At 39.1% G+C, this 13542-nt stretch overlaps 1 protein-coding gene across 1 annotated transcript in view; it reads left to right on the forward strand.

Moving 5' to 3' along the window:
- Positions 1 to 13542, forward strand: part of clstn2a (calsyntenin 2a) — a 307786-nt gene that overhangs the window by 87328 nt on the left and 206916 nt on the right. The window lies entirely within an intron of this gene.

Genomic DNA, 13542 nt, shown 5'->3' on the forward strand with positions numbered 1-13542 from the left:
ATCATCTTTTTAATTAAATCATTCCTCTGCTAAATCGAATCAACCCCGCGGTAGAGAGAGACAGTGAATCCCTCCCATTTCCAGTTCATTTTCAGGTTTATGGCATAAAAATGAAGTTATGAAAAAAAATCTCATTTTAACTACAGCCTCTGAGGAAGAACATTTATCTCGTTTTCACTTTAGTTTGTTGGCTGTTTTTTTTTTTAAGTCATTTATTCATTGATTCCTGGAAACTGTGTGTAAATACGGTAGTGTAAAATGAACTATTGATTTCTAGTTGTGTTGCACACTAACAAGACTGACATTTGCACATTTTAGAGGTAAAATTTATATTTTTCAAAATTAGATGGTTTATTCAGCAGGTTTGTACGACCTTTGTCTCAGGCAAACTTGTGCGTTTTTGTTGTTGTTGGCTTATTATTGCTTCACTCCTGGCTCAGCCTCTTTGTTGACCTTCACTTGGTTATTAACTGAGCAGGTCTGTGGTTGTTGTTACATCCTACATTCATCAACCGTCCTCAGTCCTTGTCCTGAGACACAGCGAAAGAGGGGAGACAAGTAGTTCTGTTGGTGAAAACAGCAAGAATGAATGAACAGAAATGCAAACAATGAGAGCCGCTGTCATTGCATTTACAGAAATGTCGTTGCCCTGGATTTTTAGAACTGTAAACGGAAAGTTTTTGTTTTAAGTTAGAGCAAGTTTAGATCAATGTAAAATGCTGTGTGTGCTCAACAGATCAGCAGATATTAAAGGGATAGTTCATCCAAAAATGAAAATTCTGTCTTTAATAACTCACCCTCATGTCGTTCCAAACCCATAAGACTTCCATTCATCTTCGGAACACAAATGAAGACATTTCGGTCCCTCTGTTGACAGCTATGCAACTACCACTACGCTTCAAAGTTCATAGAAAGATTGTAAAACGAATCCATATGAATTGAGAAGTTTAGTCCAAAACTTTCTGAGGAGACACAACCTCTTTATGAAATTTTTGAAGCTTCAAAGTGGTAGTTGTGTAGCTGTCAAAGGTGGGACGGAAAACTCTCAGATTTCATCAAAAAGATAATTTGTGTTCAAGAAGACGTACAAAAGTCTTACAGGTTTGGAACGACATGAGGGTGAGTAATTAACCCTTTCATGCATGAATTATGGAAAACATTATCTAGATTTTTTTAAGATTATTTTTATTACTTTAATATGATGCGAAAATTGAAATCCATTTTAATTTTTACAAAATTCAGTTTTATTTAAAAATGATTTAACTGTCCACGTATGTGGACACCATGCAACAAAGGCGTAAAATGGGACAAAAAGCCACAGATGACAATATGGAATATTATGCTTTTATTATGTAATTTTATGCTATGCATAACAGCTCAGATATTTAAAACATTAATATTACAATATAACAACGATAAAACGTATAGTGCAGGAACTATAATGCTAGTTACATATATGTGGAAACCTAATAGCAATATGGGCTGGGCTTTGCTGGCACACACTCCTCATCAGTGCGGTCACTGTCACACACACTCTCTTCTGGGATAGTCTCTGTTATTCTGAACTGAGTGCTTGACCTGTGCTGTCCCTGTTTGGTAGGCAAAATGCTAATTTGTCTCGGTATGTATGTGTAAAGTCATACCATAATATGTCATTTTTAATGGTTATTTATGTTGATATATTTGTTAAATGTCTGTTTTATTACAATATAAGACAATTCAAAACATATTTGCAAAAACAGAACAGATATACTAGCAGGGTAAGGAAATCAGACTTTATGCAATCTGACTCCACTGTTGCATGACGTCCACATATGTGGACGGTTAGTTTTTGGTGTATAAAATCGACATTTAACTCTAAATATTTGTTTTTAAAATACTAACATATTCATCATACTTTACTGTACATACTAATATTTTTTTTAGCTCAATTGACCTCCTTATGTAAAAGATATGCCTGGGGCATTTGGCACATGGCTATCGCTGTCAGCCATCTTGGATTAATGATGTCATCAAGCAATTAATATTTGGGATACAAGACAGTAGCCACTGTTACAATATTGCTGTCAATCTACTGACACTGCCCTCAAGTGGTTTGGAGATAATTACCAAGATTAATGAACCCTAAATGGAGTTAAATTAACTGTCCCCAAATGTGGACACCATGCATGAAACAGAAATTTCATTTTTGGGTGAATAATCCTTTTAAATGCAAAATAAAAAAAGACCTTGGAAACAATATTTTATCTTACTGTGCAAATGAAAAATGTTGCAGCAAGCAGGAGAATATGTGTATGTTGTAATGTTGTGTGTACAAAATTCTGTATGAAATAGTAAAATAAACAGATTTGTATGAAAATTAATCTTAAAAAGCATATGGCTGTATGCATAAGTGCATCTGTTATTGGAGCACAGTCTTCCTGTGCTCTATCACAACATCTATAACCATTATAGAAACATCTGACTGTATACTGTAGCCCACTGTATGTTATCTATGCAATAGAAGCCAAACATAATATAGTTTGGTTTGTGCACAAACAGCACAGGGCTTTTCTTGGGGCACAGCTTTAAAGTCACCTTGAAATCAAAATCGAAAATTTGGAATATTGCAGTATTTATTATAAATGGTTTATCAGTGCCCATCAAAATAATATCATTATTATTTTAATTAATGTGCCCTTGTAATCTTTAATCTAAAACATTCCACTCAACCTCACAATGACATGTGTGCACTGGCATGAGGGCGGGACAATAACCTGTCACTCACATTGAAGCAATAGCAAAGGACAACAATCCAATCAGTTCCTAATGGGCAAAACCAGACCCACCCTACTTGTTTTTTCATTTGAGAAGCAATTTAATAAACGTCACATTAGGGAAGGAAAGACAGTCACAACTTCAGTTTTTTTACAAAAAGAAAATGTTTGTTTTGGCGTTCCAACACATTGTATATAGGTGACATTTTTTGTTTTGTTCTTTTTGGCGTTCCAACACATTGTAGGTGACATTTTTTTGTGCATTTGCTCATAGAGTGTTTTAAAGTGTTGTTGAGAAGTTTGCTAGTCTCAGCCTCAGATGTCACGGACCATTGGCTGAATGTCTGATGTATATGGGACACTTTCCTGGAAACACTTCAGGTGTTTCAAAGTCATCCTCTGATTGGTTGAATTCTTCAGGATGTCCGCGAGAAGGGCGTGTTGTGTTCTTAAATGATCCGTCTGGAAACAAATGTTGTGACGCCAAACCCCCTCGTGGAAGAATAATTCCGTTGTGTTTACAACCATAGATATACATAATAAAGGCTAGATGTCTCGTCCGTGCTGCTGGCCAATGGAGGTCGATGTCCGCACCTGGCGGCCATCTTGTTACAGTCAGCTCGCTCACTCATAACATTGTGTTTTAATGGTGCATGTACTTTTTAAATAACCATAACTTGCTAAATTTTCTACCGATTTTCAAACTGTTTGGCTTGTTAGAAACGTCAGAGAGGTAGTTATGACACTGCATACTTATGAATAATTATTCATAATTTCTTCAAGCATCCATAATTAAAGCCACGTTAATAACGTTTGTAAGGAAAGCAAACCATTTGTAAATCCGTCAATTTTTTCAGCGAGATAATAGTATTTGTGTTCGTGCAGATCACTCACCTTACATCAGGTACCACAGAACCCACCAGAAAGCTTGCCTGTGACAAGATGGCCGCCTTTGATGACATTAGAGACTCCGCCGTAAGACATCTAGCCTTTATTATGTATATCTATGTTTACAACTGTGACAATGAACGCTTACCAGGATCAACTAAGCGCTGGATTTTCAAGAATGTGTGAAGTTCGCGGCTCCATTGTTGCAGTAAATTTGCACATCGTTCTAGAATGAATAATTTATGGATGCACGGTGGTCTGTTATTGCAGAGACATTTTCATACCCCTAAACATGACACGGAACAAAACAAACTGTGATTGATTGCGTTACATGTCAGTCAAATGCCCTCTTGGGCGGTCCTCGACCATTGAAAGCTGCAAAAGAGTCCAGACCTTCTGCCGTCAGTCTGAAGGTCTGGCTACGCGAGACTAGAAGTTAGCAGGCTTATGAGGGGAAAAAAAGTTAATGGTATTACGCCTTAATACAAGAGTTCATCTTTCTGTTATTCTGTGCAATGAAAGTTCTCAAGGGTTATTGTGTAGTTGACTCCGGCCGTCAAGTCCAAACTAGTGGCGCTGATCTGGTGATTTAATATGGCGCTGGTGGGCTATGATTAGTGATGCTGACAGCCCATGCATCTTGGCTGCGACTATCCCTCTCTCTTTCTGTGTAACCTTTCTCTCTCTGCCACTCTTCCTCAGCAGGGAGCATTCCCTACAATTTATAGTCCATCAGGGCTGCTCTATCTCTAGCTCGCTTCCATGAGAGAGCGAGAAAGAGAGAGGTGCTAATGGAGCCTCGCTCTTATCACAGCCCGGGAGAGGGATGATGTGGAGGGGAAGACGAAAGATGAGCACGAGAGAAAGGAGGATGGTGCTGCGGCTTGCTGCAACTTTGCCGATATGAGCGTTTGAATGGAAAAATCCCTGCAGATGCTACGGGGGCGGCTCATCAAGTCTCATTTTGGCTCGTGCGCCGAGCCGCACGCTTTCAGTTATTCATTCACGGGCTTGCACGGACCGGTGCGCTCACGCTCACGCTCACACTCGCTCTCGCTACCCCCCACAGGTAAAGTTTTGTCACCGCACTTCCACGGTTATCAGCTTTGGACCTTGTAGCGGTGATATCAGTGTAATGCAGGAGTTTGGAGTTCACACCTGTAATCTGTTTCAAAGCTGATCTTTTAGACTGAGGGAATCCCTATGTAAATAGCGCTCTGTTTACACGGTGTGTCCAAGCCTTTTCCTTTGAAATTACCTCTGTGAAGCGACCAGGCTGTTTTGGCAATGCAGTCAAAACAGCGAGCGGCCCTTTGCAATTCTCCCTAACCCCCTCCTCCTCCTCCTCGTTTTCCGCCTTAATGCCTGTCTCCGCACGGCCCGCGGCTGTGTGACTAACACAGACAGAGTCTTTTTAAATCAAAATCAAAATAAACTCTCCTCTGAGGAGGGCGAGTGGCCTTTGCCTGTCTGTTTTTATTAGTTAGGCGAAAAATGAAGGCGAGCTTGACTGTGCTTTCCTGTGTGCGCTGGCTGCGGAGAGATTCTGCCGCTTTATTCACGCGCCGTATCAAGGAAGATGTCATGAAGTGTGAGGTTATCTAATCCCCGCTGTGCGCGTGGACGCACGTCTCTGCATGTTAATGAACTCCACTATAAGAGCAATAAAAAGATATTAAACTGTATAAAAGAAACGCTGAAGGCGAGAAAAGAAGCCTGCATGGCAGATATCACATCCACTGATGGTTGTTACAGATCTGCGTGTTCTGTGTTCTCTTTGCTAGGCCTCTGCTTTGTCAGAAGGTTCTGCATTGATGCACAACAATTCATAATTATTTAATAGTTTTAAATTATTTCGAATGTTTGCATTTCTTTAAATGTAACATTAAAGGTGATTAATTTATTTATTACTTTATATTAGGTTTCCTTAACTACTATGCACTTACATCAAAAAATAAGTACAATGTACTTATTGTGTTCATATTGTATTGCAAAATACTTTAGCTGATATTGAGGTGGGATACTGGTAAAGTTAGGGACAGGTGTGGTGGTATGGGTAAGTTTAAGGGTAGGGTTAGGTGTAAGGGAATAGTCAACAGTTTAATTATAAATGTAATTACAGAAATTAATTACTGATGTTATTACATGCAGGTTTTTTTTTTTTTTTTATTTAAGCACAATGTAAAAACATGTATGTACACAATAAGTGCATTGTATCAAATTATTAATTTAAATGTTAGTACATAGTAGTTAAGGCCACCTAATATAAAGTGGGTCCAAAATGAATTATTGATTTGTTGTGCTTACTGAAAAAGCATACACTGGAAGCAATAAAACCTTATGGGAACGTGCCTAATGTTTGAATTCTTTTCCACCTGGAGCTACATGCTGAGAAAACTCCATACAAACATGGCCCAATCGACCATGATAATATGAAGAAAATGTTCTCTATTGATTTTTCACAGGTGTTTTACCCGTATTTTAAATTGCAGATTGTGCGTTTAAGCTGAGTGTGAGTTAAATTATCCAGGTTTCTACAGATGTTTTTCTTACAGAGTAGAGGCCTGCTCTTGTAGCTATTAATTTAGATAAGATCTGTGTGAGTATCAGTGCTGCCATACAGTATAGTTCAATATTTTATTTTGCTATGTAGATAACATAATCTGGTAATTGCATTGTGACTCCCAAAATCCATTTGAATGTAGTGCCATTCCCACCTGAGTGGGATATGATCTGATTGGAAACAACATTAAAAGTTTCTTTCTCATCCCGCACTGCCCCCGTCCGGTGGTATATTGTGGGTCATACAGCTGGGCGTAAGAGCAAGCTGCCAGACACATGCTGGAAATATCCTCTCCTCCTTTTCTCGCAGGATGGGCTTGTGATTTTGTAATGTTGCTGTGAGCCCAGGTGAGAAGACCGCCTTGAAAAAGAGACCTGGGTGAATGTTACTGAACCTGAAGATCATGTTCTCCAGCATGATTTGAGAAAGATATATCAAAATATATCTTCGTTGACATTTTTCAAAACCTAGATGTTTAATGTGATCTTTGTACATCCAAACTGATTTCTAGATACAAGCATTGGCCATTTAAAGGGGACATATTATGCGAAATTCACTTTTATATGGTGTTTGAACACCAATGTGTGTCCAGCCTATAATGGTAAAAATCAATAATTTTCAATCTCTCATAATGCGCTGTTCCAGATCCCCCCCACTCCTATGTAAGAGTAGGGAAACCCCGCCCATGGTTGTTGATAATCTGCCTTTTTAGCATAGACACGGCCCTGAGTGAGAAGCACAAAGACCACCATTTCTGTTTACTCGCTTTATGTTAGCTAGAGTATTACATTGTCTGCGCCAAAAAACACTACAAATGTTCTGTTGATATGAGTCTCCATATAATCCCTGCATCTGACCCACTAAGGACACCGTGGTTGAATTTAATTTTCGAAGGAAACGTGCCAAAGAATGTCGGTAAATGTTATAAAATCATTTTAGGCATGACTGCTTCCCCAACGAGGGCCAGTACAACGCTGGATTTGCGAAAATAGTTGTTTCTAAAGGATGGGTCAAAACCAACGCTTTGTGCTTCATATCCAAAACAAGTAAGAATGGCACTCCGTATTCTGTGAATGTTTGCAAATTTCCTTTCGGGATGAGCTTTCTAGAATGCTGTACGGCTCAAATGGCTAAAAATACCATAGTCTCTGACTATATTCACAAAGACTAGAGCTATGTCGTTAGTTTTATCCTGAAAACGCTCACCATCTGCTTAAATCATAAACGCACATTTATTATGCATCAGGTGACAGACTTTTTTACGTTCCCACACGAGCACCTATACAACAATTTATAGATTAACATGATGGTACATGCTAGTCGATGAGTTGAATCGAAGTAACTCTACAACAACTAACGTTACATAAATGTATCCACTAATAATTCAGAAACGTCCAGGTGCAGTTGAAAAATTGCAACCTCTTCCTAAGTCTTTCCATCTTTGTTCGACTTCTGACATTTAGGCTGAGTGAATTTTTTGTTGTTGTTGACGTTGTATCCAAAGCTTGTGTAAAGGAGCAGCTGCTCATTTGCATTTAAAGGGACACACAAAAACTGTGTTTTTGCTCACACCCAAATAGGGGCAAATTTGACAAGCTATAAATGATCTGGGGGGCATTTTGAGCTGAATCTTCACAGACACATTCTGGGGACACCAGAGATTTATATTACATCTTGTGAAAAGGGGCATAACATGCCCCCTTTAAAAAGCCAAATCCAACCATGCCTTCCCATGAATCGACAACTTTTGTGCATCATAAGAATACATATACCCACTGCGCCAAAAGAGAGTTCTTTTTTTAGGTCTTTTAGGATATATACAGACATTTAGAGAATGAGTTGCTTTAAAGTGCCCTCGTAGTTCTCTTAGTGTTACCGTCTCAGCAAGGGGCTCTTTGCAAGTGATTTATTGGTCTAAAGTGCTCCTTCCTGATTCCATTCCTGTTCTTTTAACTCAACTCATCTTCCTCTCGCTGCACTTTGGCTGTGTTGTTTTGCTTGGTTCCTTCCCTCTAGCTCCCTCATTTCTTCTATACTGGCATACTTCCATCCATCCTTACAATATATATATTTTTTTTATCCGCCATTCTCTCAATCTCCATCACTCTGTGCGTGTGTGTGTGTGTCTCTCTCACTACTGATTTGATTTGGTTGCATGATGGTGTGTTTCGAAACCCCTCAGGGCCAGCAGTTTTGGGTCTGCAGTCTGTGTGGGTTTGATTCCTCTCGCAATCGTGTCCAGAGTCACTCTCCCTTAAGCAGACAAACCAGATTAGAGTCGGCTTCTCTTTTCTGCCAACGCTGTAAACTGACAGTGAATTATCCTGGTTAGTTTACACGCAAAACAGTCTTACTGGATTCCAGGAGCCGGGGATGTATTTTGTTTAGACAAGTTCTCAGCGGCGTGGCATAATCCCATCTACAATGCAGATGAAGTGTGTGGAAAGAAGAGGAGTGTTAGAGGGAAAGCGGGCATGACTGGGCATGAGGCGAGAGGATAACTCCGGACAGCTGCTTTTAGGATTAACGCCACACTTTGAACTGACACTGGGATGAGATGCCACATATCTGTGGGCTTCAGCTCATAGACCACTCTTCTGAAAAGACCAGTTTAAATCAGCATGTATCCAGGTCGGTTTGTGCAGGAACAACTATTCATCATAAGAATATGGTTAATAAAAGCTTAAGTGATGAAAACACAATGACATTCAGCATGAAAAAAATATTTAGTGCATTTTGTTACTTCATGACTGAAATTATTGTATGAAATTGTGCTAATTAACATCAACAGGTATTTCTGCACATTAAGTGCTATCGCTTTATTTTAAATCGAACCCTATTAAAACAGTTTGATATAAATTAAATAAATTTAACCATCTGAACATGTGGTTCTGTTAAAGGCACAATATGTACGATTTTTGGATTAAAATATCCAAAAACCACTAGAACAATGTTGTATATTTTGTTGATTTTTGTACTTTAAAGTTCCGCTGCTGTCGAGCCATGTCACACTCGTCTCTCAATAGCAATCGCTCCAGTGACCTCGTTCAGCTCTCACAGCACTCTGCCCTGCTCTGCTTTATTCTAAAGTAACAATAATAATCTCATCCATGAACATGATTTCTGCCTGAATCCCTTCCCGATCCTTTTCCACCGGCTGTGAGATGAAGACGACAGCTCCCAAGATTCGGTGTCAAAAAGCTACGCCTTTGTTTTGAAAAGGTGATCTCTAGCGGCGAAAAACTACATATTGTGCCTTTTAAAGTCACCATGAAATAAAAATGGACAATATTATTGAGAATTTATTTATTTATTTTTTTACTTGCATATATGTCACAATAGGAATGTTTTGTTTCATGCCGAATTTAAAGGTGCAGTAAATGATTTCTGAGAAACGCTGTTGAAAGTGGATCGGAACACACCACACCACAACACACTAGTAGCCAATCATCAGTAGGGGGCGTGTCCACTCATGATGGGGAGGAGGAGAGAGAGTTAGCAAGAGAGAGATTTGAAGAACGACTATAAAAAAGAGATGGTTGAGAGATATTACAAAAGAGAAAAAGTCAGAATAGTCCAAATAGAAAACCATTATTTAAAATTGTAATAATATAGTTTTTTTTCTGTATTTTTGATCAAATAAATGCAGGCTTGATGAGCATAAGACTTCTTTCAAAAACATTAAGAATAGTAATGTGTCCAATCTTTTTACCGGTACTGTATATAATTAAAATATAATTGGCCTATTCAAAATTTTGTTCACATGCTGTGCAATATCAGCAATCATGTTTTCTGTTAAGAGTGGACATTATATTAAGGTTAATACAATAGTTGATCCTGTTATCAGTATCCTCACAGATGTTTTTTTCTTCTTCATTTTATCTCACAGATGTGAGAATCATAGTGACTTGATACTGGTCCACATTGGTCATTGTGCCTTTGGCTCTCACTTTATATTTTTAACTATAGTCTAAATAAACTGCAACAAATATATTTATTTTGTCCTTAGCTCCCTCTCACATACCTGACTCAAAGGCTCATTCATTATGCAGCTCATTATGTGGGTCTTTTGTTCTCTCAGGTGTAAATCACATCATTATTCATGTTCGTTCACGCCACTTCACATCAGTTTGAAGCAAAACCTCTAGGCAACAACACCCATTAGTCAAAAGTCTTGTGGACACATTCAGTGACTTACATTTTTTGTTTTGTTTATTCAGAAACCACACATAAACGTTATTCCCTCAAAAATACAAGCATGTACATATATGTTGCTCACTAATTATGGTAGCCCAGTTTGTGCTGAATACAGTGTAATGACACTTTTGCTATTAATATGTTTATAAGCAACTGAAAAAGCACAAATGTCAGAGCACGTCAAAACTTCTAAAGGGCCCCAAAACTGTGCAGACCCATAAGAGTTAAACAACGTGGCGCAGGACGTGAAAATGATAACTGCGTCAGGCTGAAACTAGCAAAAAAACACCTGTGTCACGCCTGGCCTGGCGCACAAGATGCGTATTTATGTATGTTGGCTATGTATGCAATTTCCGTCCTTCTGAATATTTTACCAATCATAATTAGAGGTAACCATTCAAATAAGCTTTCAGTCTCACATTAGTACATCATACTTTTTAAAAATAATTTTTATTCCTCAAAGGTTAAAACAATAGTTAATGGAACCGTTTAAGGAACAGGAATTGTTACATTCGTGTTGATTCCTATACCTACTTAGTAAGTCTCTTGGGTACACTATAGCGTTCAATGCAGACAAGCAGCATTCAAAACATTTCAGGCTACATGCTTGCATGAAAACGCAGGCAGTGTGATTCATTAACACATGGCTATGACTTTATTATCTTCGCTTCTGCCGTTAACAATATGCTGTTAAGCAAACAAAAAGCTACGGATTGTGAAATGTGCGCTGTTTACATCTTCCCACATGTGTGACTCAGTAACATAAAACAAAGGACTATTTTACAGCCTCCGGATTTGGCTGAGATGTGATTTGTGTAGTTTTTTGTGACAATAATGCCCTGTTTACATGTCCAGCATGCATCATTTGTCAAACATCATTTGTCAGGGATATGTCAGAGCTGAGAGGTAGTAAATATGTCCTTGTGTGAAAGAATCATGGCTTCAGGACATGGGCTAAACACCTGTCTAAAGGTTTCTCCTCCTGCTCTTTTTTCCCTCCTTCTCTGGTGAGCTGTTACGAAGTTGTCAAGCGGTACTGCCACTGTCAATGAGGACTGTTAAGAGGATTTGTGTCCCTCTGAGTGGACCAACGCCTCTCTCCTTCTCTCAGCTGAGAAAATCCCCCCTGTATTCCAGCCCCTCTTGGAGGATGCGGAAGGAAATCCCTGCCATTTTCCCCATACCAAAAACCTCCCTCTGTGAGAGCTTAGCTCCATTCCAAGCCCAACAAGCAACAGCATTTGTCTAACAGTTATGGCTTGGGCTTGAATTCAGATGGGATGTGTGGGAGAACTGAATGCGATCAGCAAATGTAGCAACTCAAGTGGTAGTTTGCTGGTGGAACATATAATCTGTCGTGTTTTATGAGTCATAAGTATACATGTCACATTCCGAATGTGTTGATAGTTGATTATAGGGCAGATATTCATTGCAAATTTGAATCAAAGGTTATACCTTCGCTGGCAGGTGGTGCAAATTGCCTGCAATAGATAATAATAGATTGTGCCGTTACTTGCAAGTTGGTTTGAATAAAAAATTTCGCCTTAATGAATAGATGAAATGCAAATGTAGATAACACTCCATTTCATTTCAGCCTATGCAAGCACACACACACATACCCTATATTGCCAAATGTATTGGGACACCCCTCCAAATAATTGAATTCAGGTTTTCCAATCACTTCCATGGCCACAGGTGTATAAAATCAAGGCATGCAGACTGCTTCTACAAACATTTGTGAAAGAATGGGTCGCTCTCAGGAGCTCAGGTTGCCACCTGTGCAATAAATCCATTCGTGAACTTTCCTCACTACTAAATATCCCACGGTCAACTGTTAGTGGTATTATAAAAGAAGTGGAAGCAATTGGGAGCAACAGTAACTCAGCCATGAAGAGGTAGGCCATGTAAAATCACAGAGCGGGGTAGAGGTCTCCAACTTTCTGTCAATAGCTACAGACCTCCAAACTTTGTGTGTCCTTCAGATTAGCTCAAGAACAGTGTGTAGAGCGCTTCATGGAATGGGTTTCCATGGCCGAGCAGCTGCATCCAAGCCTTACATCACCAAGTGCAATGCAAAGTGTCGGATGCAGTGGTGTAAAGCACGCCGCCACTGCACTGTAGAGCAGTGGAGACGTGTTCTCTGGAGTGACGACTCATGCTTTTGTGTCTGGCAATCTGATGGACGAGTCTGGGTTTAGCAGTTGCCCGGAGAACGGTACTTGCCTGGCTGCATTGTGCCAAGTGTAAAGTTTGGTGTAGGGGGATTATGGTGTGGGGTTGTTTTTCAGGGGTTGTGCTTATCCCCTTAGTTCCAGTGAAATGAACTCTTAATGCTTTAGCATACCAAGACATTTTGGACAATTTCATGCTCCCAACTTTGTGGGAATAGTTTGGGGATGGCCTCTTCCTGTTCCAACATGACTGCGCACCAGTGCACAAAGCAAGGTCCATAAAGACATGGATGAGCTAGTTTGATGTGGAGGAACTTGACTGGCCTGCACAGAGTCCTGACCTCAATCCGATTGAACAGGTTTGGGATGAATTAGAGCTGAGACTGCGAGCCAGGCCTTGTTGTCCAACATCAGTGCCTGACCTCACAAATGTACTTCTAGAAGAATGGTCAAAAATTCCCATAAACACACTCCTAATCCAAGAGTTGAAGCTGTTTTAGCTGCAAAAGGTGAGCCAAGTCCATATTAAACCCTATGCATTAAGAATGGGATATCATTAAAGTTCATGTGCATGTAAAGGTAGGCGTCCCAAAACTTTTGGCAATATTATAGTGTACTTGCACATAGACACAGGAAGACTCTTTGCCCTCAGAAACACAATGATAAACAATTAAATACCTACAAAACTTTAAACAGATTTTATTTAGTGTTTGTTTATATGATTTTATTATATAACATAAAGCAGTCCTGTTCAATAATATCTGTGTAAATATATATATTGCAGTATAAACAAGCATTTTAGCACTGTTTACTGTACCATCATACCATACACCCAACCCTGACGAGTATCTACACTACCATTCTTTTTTTTTTTCTATTTAGCGCTGTTTAAAAAAAAAAAAAAAGTATATTATGCTAAGACTGCATTTATTTGATCAAAAACACAGAAAATTGTTATTTTAAATTT

The sequence above is a fragment of the Gobio gobio genome, assembly GCF_949357685.1.
Source record: "Gobio gobio genome assembly, chromosome: 6".
NCBI classification, from domain to species: domain Eukaryota; kingdom Metazoa; phylum Chordata; class Actinopteri; order Cypriniformes; family Gobionidae; genus Gobio; species Gobio gobio.